This window comes from Lithobates pipiens, unplaced genomic scaffold (genome assembly GCF_037356315.1).
Source record: "Lithobates pipiens isolate NorthernLeopardFrog02 unplaced genomic scaffold, aLitPip1_a1.2 Scaffold_13, whole genome shotgun sequence".
Lineage (NCBI taxonomy): Eukaryota > Metazoa > Chordata > Amphibia > Anura > Ranidae > Lithobates > Lithobates pipiens.
In genome coordinates this window covers 33,598,662-33,620,024 of record NW_027507718.1, presented here as the reverse complement: position 1 = coordinate 33,620,024, position 21,363 = coordinate 33,598,662, and the positions used below count along the sequence as shown (strand labels likewise).

General features: G+C 41.6%; 1 long non-coding RNA gene across 3 annotated transcripts; it reads left to right on the top strand.

Moving 5' to 3' along the window:
* The first annotated feature begins 498 nt into the window (after positions 1–498).
* LOC143974013 (uncharacterized) lies at positions 499–18,827 on the top strand. 3 transcript variants are annotated; one of them, XR_013272147.1, is made up of 3 exons: positions 499–829; positions 16,621–16,698; positions 16,866–18,827. It is a non-coding gene; the product is annotated as an uncharacterized LOC143974013 (long non-coding RNA). The 3 variants fall into 3 exon arrangements; XR_013272148.1 differs by having other exon boundaries at positions 499–880; XR_013272149.1 differs by having other exon boundaries at positions 499–951.
* The last annotated feature ends 2,536 nt before the right edge of the window (positions 18,828–21,363 follow it).

The following is a 21,363-nucleotide window of genomic DNA, read 5'->3' as shown; positions in this document are numbered from 1 at the left end:
TCTTTTTCTCCTTTCTTTTTGTACACTTATATTGCTATTAGGGGATACTGTAGTAGCTGCTCTATCAGTGTCTCTTATTATTATGTGGGAGGTCCTGTGATATATTTTTAATAGTTTTTTTATTAAAGTTTAACATTGTAAATGACAATAGTAGCATTGCATGAAATATTAGGCAACAGTAGTATAACTTATTAACTAATAGTACACCTGTGGGTATCTCTTATATTTGGAGGGCACGCACATCCTACTACACATTGTGGATGCCATGAACCATTGCACAAGATAGGCACAGGTTAGCTGTAAAATGTTATCAACAATATATTTATCGCCTGTGTTAAGCAAGCTACTATAGAAGTAACAGTGAAAAAGTATAGTAAAAGTAAAATAATAAAGTAAAAAGAAAAACAAATAACACTGTACCAGAACACGAGGATTGCTCAGTAAGTAATTGTTTATAAGAATTATATTAATAGGGGAGGAGTCTAGCAATGGCGCGCGCCTGCACGTAGCGTGTCGGGAGTGCATCGGGTCTCCCGCCACGCCAGAGATGCCGCCGACCACCACCCTGCACTAATCCCGGCCCCAGTCTCGCCACCTAGGAGATAGGAGTCCCCCCCCCGCCTCTCCCCCTCTTTCCCTTTGGCAGCTCCATACTGAGTCGCGGCAGTCGGCCGCGTTGTAGATGGAATTGTTTCCCGCAATCCAGGAGGCGAGCCCAGTGAGGAGAGTCGCAGGCAGGGAGGAGCTCCGGTGAAGTTCGGACGCAGCTTTCCCTGGTGCTCGGAAACTCTCGGATGAAGGTGCCGGACGCCCTCTGCTGGACAAGGAGGTATGGTGCATCGTGCGGATACACGAAAACAACTCAAAATCAATAAGGAAGGTTAGTAGAATTGCGAAAAAAGTTTATGTCCTGGCAGCACCAAGGAGGTTCCCCTGGAGAACGTATGTGGGGTAGGTGGACTCAGATTATAAATATGGTATTGTATTGTACTACCAAGCATCATAATAATACTAAAATAGGACTGTGGAAGACCCTTTTAGGAAACACAAACAAGAGGTTGGTACGCAAGCCACAGCACACTTTACAGTTCATAAGCAAACCAATCAATAGGCATAACCAAAAAGAAGGGGGGGGCTATACATTGTACTCGAAACCTCGCTGAACATTAACATTAATGGTGGTGAAGAGGAAAAAAGGTGGGGGAGAATAGAATATTGGTGTATCTCTTTAGCCTGACAGTGTTTTTTCGATACGGCGAAACACCAAAACCCATTTCTCGAGGGCTCTAAAATCTAATAAATAGCACCCAAGGTGCCGCTAACTCCGCGACAGATGAAGGGAAAGACAGCGAAGACAGGGGCTATCCCAAAATCGCCTCGGTGGAGTTTGGTTACTAGCCCAGGCGCAATGAATAAATTTGTCACGCAGACAGCGCCAACGGAAAAACAACAGGTGGAAAAGCATCAACATACAAGAAGCCTTCAGGCGGAAAATAGAGATAAAATGGAAAGAGAAAGAGATAAGAAAGACGAAGAGAAAAGAAGGCACCAAGTGCAAAACAACTCTTCACAAGACATCGAAATATTACCTGACATACCTCCTGAGGAGGAGCCGGAGCAAACACTTGAATCAGACCGAGACACAGAAACTACACCAGCTCCCCCGTTTCAACAAGAAAATCTCCAAGCCTTGCCCACTAAAAACGAAATAATTTCCATGTTCGCAGCGTTGGAAAGTGCTATGAAAACGGAAATGGAAAGACTACATAAAAACTTAGGTCACATCCTGGAAAGGGTAGAAGAGGTGGAAAAAAAAGCGGAAAAGGATGCGAACACTATAAAGAAACTAGAAATAGAAATACAACATTTAAAAAAAGTACAACAAGACCAAGCATATGAAGCTGAGGACCAAGAAAATAGAGATAGGATAAAAAATTTAAGAATACGTGGAGTCCCAGACGCACCACAACGAGAGGACCTTATAGAAATAATCAGATCTGCAACCCCTTAATGAACAAAGATATAACCAACCCAATAAATATAGAAAGGGTGCATAGAGTAAGGAAACCTAAGGGCCTCCCACAAGAAAAGCCACGGGATATAATAGTACGATTCCAAAACGAAGAAGAGAAATATCAAATATGGAGAAACATAAGACAAAACGCACCATTAAGATATGATGGAAATGATATCCAAATATTTCAAGATCTTTCACAAGAGACCTTAAGGAGAAGAAGAGCTTTAAAACCATTATTGGCAGTGATGACAGAGAACGGTGCCCTATATAATTGGGGGTTCCCTGCATGCTTGATAGGGAAAAAAAACTGTCGGATAGAAAGATTGAGATATATTGAAGAAACAACAGAATTTTGTAGAAAAGTAGATATTCCAGTATCGGAGGGGTGGGGGGGGCGAGACAGGGGTGGAACTGCCCCCCCTCTCTTCCACGTGGGGGGAGGGGGAGTAGACGAGACTTGTGAAAAATAGAAGGGGACAAGGTCCCCCTTTCTCTGGATCTTTTCCTAGGGCCGTCTCCTCTCTGCCCCTCCTCCCCCTCCCCCTTTCTTTCTTTCTGGGGGGGGAAGGGTGACCCGGGATGTGGGGGAGGGGTGGGGGGGTGTGGTGGGGGATGGGATGCTCCTGGCATGTGGGATTACCAACTCGCAACCAAGGGGCGAGATGGATGCCGGCACTGCCAATCAGAACTCCACCCCAGGGCCAAGGGACAAATGGAACGAGGGAGTTCCTGATAAAATGTCCTGGACCAGTGGGTCAGTTTTACATCAAAAGAGGGAGCAGGGTGGGGGGAGGGAGCAGGGAGGGGGGAAGGGTGGGAGGGAAAAATCTGTTGGCCTGAATCCATTACAGGCAATAAGAAAATGTCTAGGCTGGTATAATTCTGGAGCTTAAAATAGTAACATATAATGTGAGAGGAATGAATTCTCCAAAGAAAAGGTATAATATTCTTAGGGAGTTGGAGAGATATTCTGTAGATATTGTTTTTTTACAAGAAACGCATTTGGCTTTGGATTCCAACATCAGGTTATGTTCAGTAAAGTTTCCAACGTGGTATTATGCAGACACTCCGAGCAGGGGCTCTAGGGGAGTAGCAATTGGGATCTCTAAAAACGTTGGTTGGAAAGTAGAAGAAATTAAAGTGGACCCAGAGGGGAGGTTCTTATTCTTAAAAGGAAACATAGAAAAAAAAGATATACATTAGTGAACATTTATTGCCCTAACAATGGCCCAAAAAAATATTTAAATCGGATTTTGAACACACTCGAGACATACAAACAGGGCCACATGATCTTGGCCGGGGACCTAAACTTTGCTATGGACCCGTCCATAGATAGTACATCACATGGTCTTTATCAGGAAAATAAACAACATAGAATCCTAAAAAAGAAAATGCATACACAACAACTAATGGATACTTGGAGAATATTTAATCTAGGAAAAAAAAGACTATACATATTATTCTTCAGTCCATGATATGTACGTGAGACTGGACTATATATATGTAGACCATGAATTGTTAGAAAATATAACAGAGGCTAAGATAGGAACTATAACCCTATCGGACCACGCGCCGGTAATAATAAAGCTTAAAGACCCAGAAAGGGAGAGTAGAAAAGGGACGTGGAGATTAAATGAGTCTCTATTAGAAAATGTGGAAACTGAGAACATCATAAAAGGAGAGATAGAACAATATTTTAAAACTAACGAAACAGACGAGATCCCAAGGGCTACCCTTTGGGAGGCACATAAAGCTCTAATTCGGGGGAAATTAATTTCCATAGGTGTCGGGAAAAAAAAAGAAAGTGAAAAGAAGCTTAATGAATTAAAAAAAAAACTTTATGTATTAGAACAAAAACACAAGACCCAATTAGATGAAAATATATATAAAGAGATTACCCATAAATGTACACAATTAAATGACATGATGGAATTAGAAGCAAGAAAAATATATAATAATGTAGCCAAAGAAAGGTATATGTGGGGAAATAAAACGGGGAAACATCTGGCCCGACTAGTAAGGGGGAAAAAAGCCTTAAATTACATAGAAAAGATTAAAAATGTGTACGGGGAAATGAAATATAAAACATCAGAGATAGCAAATGCTTTTAAAACATATTACAGCGCCCTATATTCAATTAGGAAAACTGAGACAGATGAACAGAAGAGGAACAGAAAAACTAAAATTTAAGAATATTTGAGCGAGATAGAATTACCTAAAATAACCCCTGAGATGTTCAAAAGCCTAGAGGACCCCGATTACCCCAGACGAAATCGAGAACGCAATAAAGGAAATGCCGAATGGGAAAAGCCCAGGACCAGATGGTTTTACCATCAGGTACTATAAGAAATTTAAGCAACAGCTGGTCCCAGAGTTATGTAAATTCTGGAATAAACTGGCAGATGAGGAGGTCCTAAGGAAAGAATCACTCTGGGCAAATATCACAGTTATCCCAAAACCCGGTAAAGATAGCTCCATCTGCTCCAACTATCGTCCAATAGCGCTATTGAACATTGATACCAAATTATATGCAAAGGTATTAGCGACGAGGATAAAAAACCTACTCCCAGAATTGATCAATGGCGATCAAGTAGGATTTGTACCAGGTAGGGAAGGCCGAGATAACAGTCTTCGGACCCTGCTACTAATGGGGAAGGACAAAGAAACCAATCCCCCAATGATTTTAATTTCGATCGATGCCGAAAAGGCTTTCGATCGGGTGGATTGGTGCTTCATAATGGAAACTTTACAGAACGTAGGCATAGGCCCAAAAATGTTAAAATGGATAAATAATCTATATACTCAACCGTCAGCTAGAGTGGGGGTGAACAGGAGTATGTCGTCCGCGTTTGATATGCTAAATGGTACAAGGCAGGGGTGTCCCCTCTCGCCCTTACTATATGTGATTGCTTTAGAGCCACTATTAGCAAAGATTCGTAATAATATTGATATAGGAGGAGTAAGATTGGGGGGAGTAGAACATAAAGTGGCTGCATATGCGGACGACATACTCCTATACATGACCAATCCACGATCATCGTTACCTGGTTTAATAAAAGAAATCAGAGAATATGGTGCTCTTTCTAATTTTAAAATAAATCCAATTAAAACAGTTATTCTGAATGTAGGATTAGATATCCGGGAAGAGAAAAAGATACGACAAGAATTCCCCTTTACATGGGAAAAAAAAGAAATAACATAATTAGGGATTAAAATTACAAAGACACTTCAGGGGTTATATCAAGCCAACTATATACCACTTGTAAATGAAATTAAAACATTGCTAGGGAATATGAATAAAAGATCAATTACATGGATGGGAAGAATTAACGTGTTGAAGATGGTGGTTTTACCAAAAATAACATATAAAATTCAAATGCTCCCGATAAATATTCCAAATAGTTTCTTCAAAATAATAAGAACTTTATTCTTAAAATTTATATGGCAAAATAAAAAACCTAGGATAAAATATAATTTATTAACTAGAAAAAAAAATAGGGGGGGAATGGCACTACCAGACACATATAGATATTATTTTGCAATTATTTTAGCGAGACTGGTGGAATGGACAAATCCAAGCACTAAAAAGAAATGGGTAAAAATGGAGGAGACACTGAGTGGTTCACAATTACAAAAAAATATTTGGATTCCACCAAAATTTAGATTAGTTAGTAGTAATGCACATGAAATCACTATAACGGCACTGAAAAAATGGGATATAATACAGCGGAAAAATAAATGGGTACATAATTCACCACTAATCCCTTTAGAGGGTACGATCTTTTTCACTCCAGGATATGGGACACAATTAGGGAAACAAATGAAGGATCTACAAATAAAAGATATCACGAGGGATGGGAAATCAATGTCAAAACAAGAATTAATCAAGAAGCATAGTTGGCAAACTTTAAGAGATTGGGAATACCTACAGATTCAACATTTTATTAATTCTATCCCAAAACCAATAAGAAATGAAAATATGTTAACACCAATAGAAAAACTATGAACGGGAAAAACAGTAGTCAAACATTGTGTTTCACGGGTATACGACTGTCTCTCAGAAATAGAGGGACAAGGCATTATACCTTCCATAGTTAAATGGGAAAAAGACTTGGGCTTTAAAGTAGACGAGACCCAGATGATTAATTCCGTGCATAGGTATGCAACAGACACAAGATCAATAGAGGCTAATTATAAATGCCTAATGAGATGGCATCTAACTCCAGATAAAGTACACAGAATAGATCCCTCTAAATCCATGCTTTGCTGGAGAGAATGCAAATTTCCTGGAACAATATTCCATTTTTGGTGGGAATGCCCGGAGATAAAACAATACTGGCGAAATATAATAGATTATATAGAAATAATAACAGGGGAAAGAATACCTCTAGGCCCAGGGGAGTGTCTGTTCCTAGGGGCAGAAGAAAAAAACAGTAAGCAATTTAAAAAAAGAATAAAAAATACGTTAGTTCCCGTTTTTTTTTCCCGCGGCAAAAGCCATAATACCCAAAAACTGGTTACAAGTAAAAAAAACCCCTATCAGAGAATGGATACAAAGAATAGAATACATCAATAGTATGGAATATCTAAGTAAAATGGAGGAAAATAAAATGAAAAGATATTGGGTAATGTGGGAAAAGTGGAGAATATTTAAAAAGATGAAACATTATATACAAGCATTAACAGAATAAATGGTAATGGAATCAGGGAGGGCCAACAGATCAGGGAGAAGAGGGTAGCAGGGGAGGGCTAAAACAAATAAATAAAATAGCTTAATAAATAAGATAAGTATCTCAAATATAAATGTAAAAGTAATTAATGGGATGCTAGTGGTATTTCTTTTCTTTTTGTTTGGCTTTTCTTTTTGGATATGTAATAAACTTGGAAAGTAATGACAGAATAAAGGAAAAAAAAAAAAAAAAAGGAAAGAAAGAAAAAGAAAAAAGGGAAAAGAAAGGAAAAGAAAAGAAAAACTGCCACAATGATGTTAAGTCGAATAAGCGGGATTCTGAGTGTCAAGCTGATTAGAACCCGTCAGTATAAAGTAACTTACTGAGATGGCAAAAAAAAAGAAAAAAAAAAAAAAGAGAGAAAAAAAAAAAAAAAGAATTAATAGTTAATCGCTATCTGGGAATCTTGTAGTCCATGGTGACCATTGTGTATCAAAGGCTTTTAAGTTATTATATTGAGTTGAAAAGTATCTCTCATAGGAATATTGAGTATTAACCCTTTGTATTACTTCATCAATATTGGGGATTAAAGTAGATTTCCATTTCACTGTTATTGTTAAATGAGCAGCAGTGAGTATATGGATTATCATGCTTCCAAACTGGGTTGGTACATTGTTAATAGAGAGGTTGAGTAGAAGAGCTAAATGATGGATAGGTTTAATAATAAGGCCAGTTACTGAGGAAGTTAGCTTAACCACTTGCCGACCGCCGCACGACGATGTACGTCGGCAGAATGGCACGGGCAGGCATATGGGCGTATATATAAGTCCCTGCCTTCCCGCGGGTGGGGGGCCCAATCGGGCCCCCCCCCCGGTGCCTGCGGCGGTCGGCATTCGTTCGGGAGCGATCCGGGATGAGGGGGCGGCCATTCATTCATGGCCACCCCCTCGCGATCGCTCCCGACGAATAGAAATGCTCCGTGACATCACTTCCTCTCCTCACAGGAGAGGAAGTGATGTTATCTCTCCTCCGTGTCGGTATTTTTCGTTCCGGCACCGAGGAGAGAGGATCGGTGAGTTGCACCAACACACCACACATACAGTAGAACATGCCAGGCACACTCACCCCCCCCCTTTACCCCCCGATCACCCCCCCAATTACCCCTGCCCCCCCCAGTCACAGTGACACCAATTGCATTTTTTTTTTTTTTTGCATTGGTGTCATTTGTGACTTTAATAACTGTTAGGGCAGTTAGGGTTAGCCCCCTTTAGTTCTAATGTGCCCGCCTAACCCCCCCCCAATAAAGGTTTAACCCCGTGATCACCCCCCGTCGCCAGTGTCACTAAGGCTGGGTTCACATTGCAGCGGTTTATGAGAACGAATGTGATTCGCACCGCACTGCAGTGCAAATCACATCCGATCTCTGTGCGATTCGAGTTCAGCCATACAGATAGTATGGCTGAATTCGCGCCGCACCCGCCGCAAATTCGCACGGGACCCTTTTTTTGGTCCGCAGCAGAATCGGATCGCATGGGTGTTCACACCATGCGATCCGAGTTTGCAGATCGCACTGCGATATGCGAACTGATCTGGGGGTGTCATTAACATTTCACTGACACTCCCAGCAGTTCGCATAGGGCAGTGTGAACTGCCGCCGGGAGGCATGCGATGCGGGAACCCGCCGCGGATTCGTGGCGTTCCCGCATCGCTCCAGTGTGAACCCAGCCTAATAAGCGATCATTTTTCTGATCGCTGTATTAGTGTCACAGGTGACGCTAGTTAGGCAGGTAGGTATTTAGGTTCGCCGCAACTTTTTATAGCGCCAGGGACCCCCATATACTACCGCATAAAGCCCCCTGATTGCCCCCTAGTTAACCCTTTCACCAGTGATCACCATATAACTGTTACAGGTGACGCTGGTTGGATAGTTATTTTTTTATAGTTTCAGGGCACCCGCCATTTATTACCTAATAAAGGTTTAACCCCCTGATCACCCGGCGGGTGTCATTTGTGACTGTAATAACTGTTAGGGCAGTTAGGGTTAGCCCCCTTTAGTTCTAAGGTACCCCCCTAACCCCCCCAATAAAGGTTTAACCCTTTGTTTCAGGGCACCCGCCATTTATTACCTAGTCTCACTAGTGTACCCCTAAATTTAGGGGTGTCTACTTTCCAAAATGGGGTCATTTGGGGGGCGTTTGTGCCATCTTGGCATTTTATGGCCTTCAAAACTGTAACGCCCTTAGAAAGCCTGAAGGCGGTGCTTGGTTTTCGGGGCCCCGTACGCGGCTAGGCTCCCAAAAAGTCCCACATATGTGGTATCCCCGTACTCAGGAGAAGCAGCAGAATTTATTTTGGGGTGTCATTTCACATATGCCCATTGCATGCGTGAGCAATATATCATTTAGTGCCAACTTTGTGAAAAAAATAAATAAAAAAAATTAAAGTTTGTAATTTTCCCGCAACTTGTGGCAAAATATAAAATATTCCATGGACTCAACATGCCTCTCAGCAAATAGCTTGGGGTGTCTACTTTCTAAAATGGGGTCATTTGTGGGGGTTTTGTGCCATCTTGGCATTTTATGGCCTTCAAAACTGTAATAGGTAGTGAGGAGTGAAGTCAAATATTTACGCCCTTAGAAAACCTGAAGGCGGTTCTTGGCTTTCGGGGCCCCGTACGCGGCTAGGCTTGTGCCATCTTGGCATTTTATGGCCTTCAAAACTGTAACGCCCTTAGAAAGCCTGAAGGCGGTGCTTGGTTTTCGGGGCCCCGTACGCGGCTAGGCTCCCAAAAAGTCCCACACATGTGGTATCCCCGTACTCAGGAGAAGCAGCAGAATTTATTTTGGGGTGTCATTTCACATATGCCCATAGCATGTGTGAGCAATATATCATTTAGTGACAACTTTGTGTAAAAAAAAAAAAAAAAAAAAATTTTTTGTCATTATTCAATCGCTTGAGGCAAAAAAATAAAATATTCAATGGGCTCAACATGCCACTTATCAATTTCCTTAGGGGGTCTACTTTCCAAAATGGGGTCATTTGGGGGGGTTTTGTACTGCCCTGCCATTTTAGCACCTCAAGAACTGAGATAGGCAGTCGTAAACTAAAAGCTGTGTAAATTCCAGAAAACGTACCTTAGTTTGTAGATGTGACAACTTTTGCGCAAACCAATAAATATACAGTTATTGACTTTTTTTTTTTACAAAAGACATGTGGCTGAATACATTTTGGCCTAAATGTATGACTAAAATTGAGTTTATTGGATTTTTCTAATAACAAAAAGTAGAAAATATCATTTTTTTTCAAAATTTGCGGTCTTTTTCCATTTATATCGCAAAAAATAAAAATCGCAGAGGCAATCAAATACCATCAAAAGAAAGCTCTATTTGTGGGAAGAAAAGGATGCAAATTTTGTTTGGGTACAACATTGCATGACCGCGCAATTACCAGTTAAAGCAGCGCAGTGCCAAATTGTAAAAAGACCTCTGGTCATTTACCAGCAAAATGGTCCGGTCTGAAAGTGGTTAAAGACTGTGTACCAAAAGCTGCAAATGTTTTTACATTCCCATAATATATGTGTAATGCTACCTTTTGCACCACATTGTGTTCAACAGGAGTTGGGTTGCAGGGAGAAGATTAAAGATAATCTTACTGGGGTAAGATAGGATCTATGAAGTATTTTTAGCATTAAATCCCAATGATTAGTGCAGTGGGAATACCGGTAGCAGGAGTGAATAGCATCTTGCCAATCTTTAGGGGAGTATACTGACCTAAGTTCTTTTTCCCAGTTTGTCAGATTGGATGTTTTGACAAAATTATTTTTTGGTTTGTCGTAATTAGTCATCAGATATTACCATAAGTCTTAATGTATTTCATAATGTATATCTGAGTGGGTGGCATGAAAATATTGCATTTGGATCAAGGCACAAGAGCTGGTTGTTTCAAGAGTAATTCTTTGTATGTCAATATGTTGTCTTGCAAACATGGATGGATTCTGAGGTTTGGAATCAAGCATTCATAAACCTGAAGAGGTAGTTCCTCTTGACGTATTTTAGATTTAGGTTCTATTTGAATTAATTCATTTTTCCCAAGCTGATAAAGTCGCTGCCACAGAGGGAATATTTGGGCAACTTAATTGTATATTTATCAATTTAGCTAGTAGTAGGGAGGGTTAGTCCAGTGTGGCCTTTTCAATTTGCACCCAAAGTTTATCAGATTCTGGTTCAAACCATGCTTTCATTTGGTCTAGTATTAGATAATAGTTACGAATAGTTACGGATGACTGGGAAGCTAGCACTTTATGTCTATGCCTCCTGGATTATTGAGTATGATATTTTAGCCATTCCCCCTTTCCATATAAACTGTCTGAAAAGTGTATTTAATATTTAACTTTAAATTAAAAAAGGACTCTGGCAAACAGATGGATCATGTTCTAAAATAATAAATGAGTTTAGGCAGGAGAAACATCTTTAGGGCTGCTTCTCTACCTAACCAGGAAATTTTGTAGGAAGAGATATGGTTTAGGTCACTTTTGGTCCTGTGATGTCTAAGGGAGTAAATAATATTGGAAGGATGTGATATAGTACTCTTTTGTTGTTTTGTCTTCTTATGGTCCCAAGATATACAGTACAGTACAGTGGGGCAAAAAAGTATTTAGTCAGCCACCAATTGTGCAAGTTCTCCCACTTAAAAAGATGAATTGTATAACCTGGCCTCCACCCCGGGTCCCTTGACACCTCCGATACATAACTCTGCGTTTGCATCAGGACATAGCACGATATCTTTTCCACACAGAGCAGATAAGACCCCTATGACCATTTCCCATTGCGTAGTAGGCGGTAGACTCAGGACCTTCCACGAATTAAAGATGGAATTGCAAGCAAAACACTTTATACACTGGCAGTATAGGCAATTGCACGACTATGTTCACTGTGCGGCGAACAAACAATTTTTGAGAGAGCAGACCTGGTTTGAGCAGTTATGCATCAAGGGAGAACCAGTGAGTAAAGCAACTTCCTTGGTTTACAACTGGCTACAGACCAACGGAATAGGCCAACCGAGTAGGCACAAACAGGACTGGGATATGGCCCTCACAAAGACCTTCACCGACGAGCAATGGAGTAATGGGTGCATATTAGCACACAAATGCTCCATCAGCACTAGCGCTCAGGAGACTGCATATAAGGTACTGACGAATTGGTACTTTACCCCTGCCAGACTGCACAAATGGTATCCAGAAACGTCAGAGACTTGCTGGAGGTGTGGCACAGCCAAAGGTGATATGATGCACATTTGGTTGGACTGGGGGTTCTGGGAAGGGATCTGCTCCCAGATCCAAGCCATAACAGAGACTGAACTTGACCTCACACCTGAGTGCTGTCTGCTGCACATATCCAACTACTCTCTGGGCAAGTACAAAAAATCGGTTGTTCGTCATATGCTGAATGCGGCCAAGGCGATCATCCCTAGACACTGGAAGTCACCACACTCGCCCACAATAAGGGAATGGTTGTCTGAGGTGGATTCGCTATACAAGATGGCAGAAACTGTAGCAATGGCCTCAGAGAGGACCGATAAATTCCATAAACTATGGAGATCTTGGTTTACTTTTAAATACTCAGACGCCTTTGCAAAATTGCAAAATGGCTGATCACCTAGGATAGGCGTGGTGTTTAGACACACTTGAATCCAGTACTACATAAAAGAATAGAAGCTAACTGTCTTTGATTATATACAGTGGTGTGAAAAAGTGTTTGCCCCCTTCCTCATTTCCTGTTCCTTTGCATGTTTGTCACACTTAAGTGTTTCGGAACATCAAACCAATTTAAACAATAGTCAAGGACAACACAAGTAAACACAAAATGCAATTTGTAAATGAAGGTGTTTATTATTAAAGGTGAAAAAAAATCCAAACCATCATGGCCCTGTGTGAAAAAGTGATTGCCCCCCTTGTTAAAACATACTATAACTGTGGTTGTCCACACCTGAGTTCAATCTCTCTAGCCACACCCAGGCCTGATTATTGCCACACCTGTTCACAATCAAGGCATCACTTAAATAGGAGCTGCTTGACACAGTAAGGTCCACCAGAAGATCCTTAAAAGCTACACATCATGCCGAGACCCAAAGAAATTCAGGAACAATTGAGAAAGAAAGTAATTGAGATCTATCAGTCTGGAAAGGGTTATAAAGCCATTTCCAAAGCTTTGGGAATCCAGCGAACCACAGTGAGAGCCATTATCCACAAATGGCGAAGACATGGAACAGTGGTGAACCTTCCCAGGAGTGGCCGGCCGCCCAAAATTACCCCAAGAGCGCAGCGACGACTCATCCAAGAGGTCACAAAAGACCCCACAACAACGTCCAAGGAACTGCAGGCCTCACTTGCCTCAGTTAAGGCCAGCGTTCATGCCTCCACCATCAGGAAAAGACTGGGCAAAAATGGCCTGCATGGCAGAGTTCCAAGGAGAAAACCACTGCTGAGCAAAAAACATCAAAGCTCGTCTCAATTTCTCCACAACACATCTTGATGATCCCCAAGACTTTTGGGACAACATTCTGTGGACCGATGAGACAAAAGTGGAACTCTTTGGAAGGTGTGTGTCCAAGTATATCTGGCGTAGAAGGAACACTGCATTTCATAAAAAGAACATTATACCAACAGTAAAATATGGTGGTGGTAGTGTGATGGTCTGGGGCTGTTTTGCTGCTTCAGGACCTGGAAGACTTGCCGTGATAAAAGGAACTATGAATTCTGCTGTCTACCAAGAGATCCTGAAGGAGAATGCCCGACCATCTGTTCATGTACTCAAGCTGAAACGAACTTGGGTTCTGCAGCAGGACAATGATCCTAAACACACCAGCAAGTCCACCACCGAATGGCTGAAGAAAAACAAAATGAAGACTTTGGAGTGGCCTAGCCAAAGTCCTGACCTGAATCCTATTGAGATGTTGTGGTATGACCTTAAAAAGGCCGTTCATGCTGGAAAACCCTCTAATGTAACTGAATTAGGACAATTCTGCAAAGATGAGTGGGCCAAAATTCCTCCAGGACGCTGTAAAAGCCTCATTGCACGTTATCGCAAACGCTTGGTTGCAGTTGTTGCTGCTAAGGGTGGCCCAACCAGTTATTAGGTTTAGGGGGCAATCACTTTTTCACACAGGGCCATGATGGTTTGGATTTTTTTTCACCTTTAATAATAAACACCTTCATTTACAAATTGCATTTTGTGTTTACTTGTGTTGTCCTTGACTATTGTTTAAATTGGTTTGATGTTCCGAAACACTTAAGTGTGACAAACATGCAAAGGAACAGGAAATGAGGAAGGGGGCAAACACTTTTTCACACCACTGTATGTCTACCTTTAGACCCACCTGCAGGTATAGAGACTATCACCTCACATTCTCTGTTAAATATCGCCCGTACCCCCTCCCCCCTCTTTGTGTTTTTTTTTTCTTCCCTCTACCCTACCACTTCCTCGCACCAAACATGCCTCTTTGTACTATTTTGTATGGTATATTACGACCTATTATTTATGGGTTATAACTCCCTGACACTTGAAAAATTTCCCCCCTACATTTGAAGGTCTAATGGTGCATTGGTTGAAGGGGGTTTCCAGCACTTTATAATACTCTGTTTTTACAGATGTATTAAAGGCTATGCCCTTTGAAATGATAAGTTGGGCGGTATACTGTAACAGACTTTGTGACAGAACAATATGTTGTATAATGCCCTATGGGGTTGTGTTAACTGTTTTACTTTTATTGTTGTGTCAATTGGCTCAATAAAAACATTTATTGGAAAAAAAGATGAATTGTCATCATAGGTATACCTCAACTATGAGAGTCAAAATGTGGAAACAAATCCAGGCAATCACATTGTCTGATTTTTTAAATAATTAATTTTCAAATTATGGTGGAAAATAAGTATTTGGTCAATATCAAAAGTTCATCTCAATACTGTGTTATATATTGTTTGTTGGAAATGACAGAGGTCAGACATTTTCTGTGAGTCTTCACAAGGTTGTCATACACTGTTGCTGGTATGTTGGCCCATTCTTCCATGCAGATCTCCTCTAGAGCTGGATTTTCAACTCCCTCCAAAGGTTTTCTATGGGGTTGAGATCTGGAGACTGGCAAGGCCACTCCAGGACCTTGAAATGTTTCTTACAAAGCCACTCCTTTGTTGCCCAGGCGGTGTGTTTGGGATCATTGTCATGCTGAAAGACCCAGCCAAATTTCATCTTCAATGCCCTTGCTGATGGGAGGAGGTTTGCACTCAAAATCTCACAATACATGGCCCCATTCATTCTTTCATGTACATGGATCAGTCGTCCTGTTCGCTTTCCAGAGAAACAGCCCCAAAGCATGATGTTGCCACCCCCATGCTTCACAGTAGGTATGGTGTTCTTTGGTTGCAACTCAGCATTCTCTCTCCTCCAAACACGACGAGTTGTGTTTCTACCAAACAGTTCTTCTTTGGTTTCATCTGACCATATGACATTCTCCCAATCCTCTTCTGGATCATCCAAATGCTCTCTAGCAAACCACAGATGGGCCCGGACATGTACTGGCTTAAGCAGGGGGACACGTCTGGCACTGCATGATCTGAGTCCCTGGCAGCGTAGTGTGTTACTGATGGTAGCCTTTGTTACATTGGTCCCAGCTCTTTACAGGTCATTCACTAGGTCCCCCCGTGTGGTTCTGAGATTTTTGCTCAACGTTCTTGTGATCATTTTGACCCCACAGGATAAGATCTTGCGTGGAGCCCCAGATTGAGGAAGATTATCAGTGGTCTTGTATGTCTTCCATTTTCTAAATATTGCTCCCAAAGTGGATTTCTTCACACCAAGCTGCTTGCCTATTGCAGATTCAGTCTTTACAGCCTGGTGCAGGTCTACAATTTTGTTTCTGGTGTCCTTCAACAGTTCTTTGGTCTTCACCATAGTGGAGTTTGGAGTGTGACTGTTTGAGGTTGTGGACAGGTGTCTTTTATACTGATAACAAGTTCAAACAGGTGCCATTAATACAGGTAATGAGTGGAGAACAGAGGAGCCTCTTAAAGAAGAAGATACAGGCCTGTGAGAGGCAGAAAGCTTGTTTGTAGGTGACCAAATACTTATTTTCCACCATAATTTGCAAATAAATTCTTTAAAAAATCAGACAATGTAATTGTCTGGATTTGTTTCCACATTTTGTCTCTCATAGTTGAGGTATACCTATGATGACAATTACAGGCCTCTCTCATCTTTTTAAGTGGGAGGACTTACACAATTTGTGGCTGACTAAATACTTTTTTGCCCCACTGTATATGGACTTCCCTTGTCTTCAGAAGTACTAATCGTACCACCCTGGTCCATTGGAGCAATTACTAAAAGTAAGTCTATATACCCAAAATGGGATGTCTTACATAATTTGATGGAACTGTGGGGTTAGGTAAAGAGGCTGGTCTGAAGCCTTTTAGGAGCCTGCTCTTTTGATCTCAGTGAAAGCTGACTTGGCTGGTCTGATCTATTTATCCAGACCTCTATGAGTTTTATTCTGTCTTTTAACCTTTACTAACAATGGATAAATAGCAGCCTTCAGGTGGGTTTGTTACTTGAGTGATTACTTATGGTGCGGGGATCATCTCTCTCCTTTTTCCTGAACAAGGAGTTCTGACCTAGTTTGCTATGGACATTCTCCTTTTCTCTCTTTTTTTTTCTTTTTGATCTGCTTTTCTGCACCCTAGCCTCTTATGTACGCTCCCACGCTTGCCCCAGGATGGTTATATACCACAGAGACATAATTCACCTGAATTTTAGTTAATCGAGCTACAGTATGACATTGCATGACATATCACATGCGTAAACATGTTTTGGTTGTTGTACTTAATTGTGTGTGTCAATGGTATGTGCTTAGAATTTTTTATTTTTTTTGCATATATCTATTCAGAAGGATTGTTCCAGTGCCTCCATCTTCCTGAACAAGTGCCATTTTCAACAAAACACGTCAAGGAACCTTTTCTCTCAGGTAATCCTATTTAATATTCCACCATTTAGTCTTTTTTGATCAGCACATCATAGAGCTGAGAATCTGTTTATCAATACATATAGCATTATATTGTCGATTTTCGGATTTTAAAGTTCTCTTGTTTTATTGTGATTAATCATTAAATGATTTTTTCGTTTCTTATACAGGTTCTATGATGTGCATCTGAGAACAGGCAGTGAGCTAAGAAGACAAACCTCTGAGCTGTAAACACCAGAATATGAAGAATGGGAGCACTTTCCAAGGGAGTAGTGGAAAGAAAGCCTAAAAGTGCACAGATATATAATTAGGAAATTTTGAGGCTGTCATAGCCATAACATCTAAGAATTTGTAAGCTGCAAAAATAAAATAAAAATTTCTTTTGGGTTTAATACTGCTTTAATTGTTTTCAAACTGTTATGGGTAAAGTTCCAATTTAAGCACCAGGGATCTAAACCTGCTGTGAACTGTTTGCCAGTATGAAAGCTGTGGCCATCCTCCCTTCAAAGGTGGGTGAATTGTTATGTTTGAACTATTGTTTAACCACTTGCTTACTGGGCAACTTAACCCCCCTCCTGCCCAGACCAATTTTCAGCTTTTAGCGCTGTCACTCTCTGAATGACAATTGCGCGGTCATACAACACTGTACCCAAATTAAATGTTTATAATTTTTTTCCCCACAAATAGAGCTTTCTTTTGGTGGTATTTGATCCCCTCTGGGTTTTTTATTTTTTGTCAGAAAAATGTAAAAAGACCGACATTTAAAAAAAAAATACAAAACTGTTTTAAATTTTGTTAATACATTTTGCCAACAGATAATTTTTCTCCTTCATTGATGTACGCTGATGAGGCTGCACTGATGGGCACCGATTGGCTGCATTGATGGGCACTGGTAAGGTGGCACTGATGGCCACTAATAGGCGGCACCGGTGGGCACTGATGAGGTGACACTGGTGGGCGAAGATAGGTGGCATTGGTGGGTACTGATGGGTGACACTGATGGGCAGCACTAAAGGGCATTGATAGGTGGCACTGAAGGGCACTAATAGGTTGCACCAATAGGTGGCACTGATAGTTGGCACTGATGGGCAATGATAGGTGGCAGTGATGAGCACTGATAGGTGGCAGTGATGGGCACTGATCGGCACTGGTAGGTGACACTGGCAGGCAGCACTGCTAGGTGGCACTGATTGGCACCACTGATGGGCTTTGATAGGTGGCACTAATTGCTGGCAATTATGCAGATTCGTGGCAATGTGTGGGCACTGGCAGTTGGCATTGGAAGGTGGTATTGGTGGGCACAGATGAGGACCGATGTCCCTTGCACTGAAGCCGGTGATCAGATTTTTTTCTCCTTGTGCTGTCAGCGTGAGGAGAAAAAAAATGATTACCGATCCTCTGTTTACATCACGTGATCAGCTGTCATTGGCTGACAGCTGATCATGTGGTAAGGGGCCCTTACTCCGATCTGTGATAACCCGAGTCTCATCGTCTCGGTGATCACAGTGAGCGATGCGCGTGCCCTGCAGGGGGTGCACGGGGGGAACGCAAAGGGGAGGACATTTATTGACATACTCCTGGCAAAGTAGATCTGCGCTGTAGTCATCATTCGGCTATAGCGTGGATCTTAAGGAGTTAAGTAAACATTCAGAAAGGACTTTCCTTGTGTGGTCTGATTGCTGGTTCTACTACAACTGAGGTTTTCTAGGAAACAGCGCAGTGCACTGGGGACAAAATGGGGTGCACTGCTAGCAAAGCAAGAGGGAGTTGAAAGAGGGCCCTGAAGTCTTGGACACTCCAGACTGGGTCACTTCCAGGGTGTTGCCCTTACAGGTGAAATGTTGGGAACCCAGGGAGTCTCATGCTAGAGGACTCCAGCAGGCCATAGGTGTCTCCTGAGCCAGACAAAAATGGGTTGAAAAACAGATGTGGTCCCCTGCTACGCAACATCTTGAAAGGCAAAATTTTAAATCTCTAACAAATGTATTTTTGCTGTCTATGTCCCATTTTTCATTACTTTCTCCCTTGAGACACAACAGAATAAGAGGGATCTTTCCAACAGTAAAACATATTCTCTGTTAAACATTTGTCTACAAAAATTGCTTTTTTTTAAATAAAAACTTGCAAGCATACATAGCGACTTATGCCTTTTCCTTCTTTCCCTTTTCTTTCAGGCCCTTAGTCACACCTTATGACAGCCACGTCCAGGATACTTTTATTTAGGAGAATTATCCTTGGATAATGCCTCACAACTATGACATATCCATTCCCCTTAATAAACTAGTGCTTACATAAATTGACAACCTAAAAATGTCCTAACTATATATATATATATATATATATATATATATATATATATATATATATATATATATATATATATAATGTACAGTATGTGTGTGTGTGAATTCTTTGACCATAAACTGAATGGAGAGTTACTTATTTCATACAGTATATTCAATTACTTTAATATTCATCAAACATTGATTCATATTTGTCTGTTATTGTCAGGAAGAGCAGGAAATATGCAATAGTCATTGGGGTTTTAAAACTGAATTGCAGTCCCAGTAGAGATAAGTTGGGTATAAACCCATGCAACAATAAATTAAATTACTCTCTTTGAATTGTGCAAAGAAATTCTGCATACGTATGTTCAGCTGTCTGCAGCAATTGATAATAATATACTGTATATAACTATCCTGTATACATACTGCTTTAATGGAGAGTCGAGGAATTGAGAATGTTTTCAAAAATTGTTTGAAGATTTACTTCAATTATTCAATCATGTGAAAAGCAAATCTCTGTTTATTTCATCTACACATGACTGGATAATTGAATTTAATATTCAAACTATCCCGTGGGCATCTGTCTGCCAGGCTGTGTGAGGGCCTATCCAGAAGTAAGAGGGCAGTGCAGGGTTGGGACTGCGGCTCGCAGTCCAACCAAAAGTGACGATTCTGGCGGCCGGAGAACCTGTGGTGGTCGGATGTAGAACAGGCACTGTGGAGAATCGGGAAACTTCAGGCGGTAATCAAGTCAGGGACCCAACAATCGGAGGTGACGCTTGCAGAGCAGCCTTGTATGTCAAGCCAGGGATCGAGCCAGTCAGCAGGGGTGAAGCTTGCAAGGTATCTGGAGTGGCAAGCTGGGGACCCAGCAGGAAGCGTGGGTGACGCTTAAGGGACATACCACCACAAAAGCCTTGAGGAGCTCACGGGATTCAGAGTCAGTGAATCAGAGAGTCCAGTGAGAGATAGGAGCTCAAGGGGCTGAAGAGCCACGAGTGAACATTGTAGTGAAGCTGAGAGAACTGTTGAACTTTGCCTTAGGAACTGTTAAATACTGTTGCCATAGGAGAGAGAAAACCTGCATGTGAAGAAGTGGCACCTTGTTGAGGCCTTTCCCTGTATGACTGTCTTCCTATTGAAGTCTCGGATTCTGCCTATTGAAATTGCAACCACTTAAGGGTGTCCTGGCCCCAACCCTCTTCCCCTTTCAAAATATAAAAAGCACTGTTAAAAGAAATAAAACCTCTTTTGCATTCAAGAAGTGTCTGGCGCCCAAAGACTTTCACCATCTTTGCACCCACTATGCCTCACATCCCACTACATATTGCGGTCTGTGGCCTCAAATGTTCTTATTAGACTGGAAGAGGTTAGAGATTCTGCTACATATATATTAATTAACTGCACTCTCAGTTCCTTGTATCTCTCTTTTTTCTCCCCACTGGAGTTTATTCAGCTCAAAGCAATAATCAGCTTTATTCATTTTATAATCAGAATCTTGGTAGTGCCTCCACCAGCGTCCTCTGTGCAGATTATACTGTGGATCGTAGGTACACTTCCCTGTTTTGCAAGTTAATCCGGTTGCTTTTAAGCTGGTCTTTCTATTGTCAAGAACAAACTAATTATTTTTAAGAGGCAGAACCATTGGCATCGATCACTTTAAGGGATGGGGTGATTGGCACAATTCGCTTTAATAGATGTGGTAGTGGGTACCGTTCACTAATTATTATAATTATAATAATTGTTGGCAAGAGTTACTTAAAGAGAGTGGATTTGTAAGCGTGGTTCACTTTAGGCAGGTTTGGACTTCAGCAACCTGCAGGCAGTGATTACAATGGCACCTAAAAGATGGCAGTTTGCAGCAATGAAGGGCACTGATGTATTAATCTCTGATGAAGTCCAATTCTGAAGAATGTAAATAAACTCAAAAAAACCTGGCTGGCAACAAACTAACTGTAACTAGTAACTGCAATGTGTGGGTCAGCGATAACCAGAGAAACGTCAGGCGTCCTGCGGTGGGGGGCCCCCTTTGATTGAAGATGGGGCTGTGCTGGCGGCAACATACATACTCTTGCTGCTGAGTGGTTTGTCTGGAGCAACCTTCTTACACAATATTTTTGGCTTAAAGCGGAGTTCCACCCAAAAGTGGAACTTCCGCTTTAAGCATTCCTCGCCCCCTTTGGCATCTAATTTTTTTAGGGGGAGTGGGTGCTTAGTTCTGAGTGGGACTTCCTGGCCCACTTCCTGCCTCTACCTATGGGCCATCTAGGTGACTCCTCTTCTCCCCCTAGGCGGCCCCTCCCTCCCTGCAATCTTCTGGGACACGTGACATGTCCCAGAAGATTGCCTGTCCTCTGGGAGAGCGCACCACGACTCGCACATG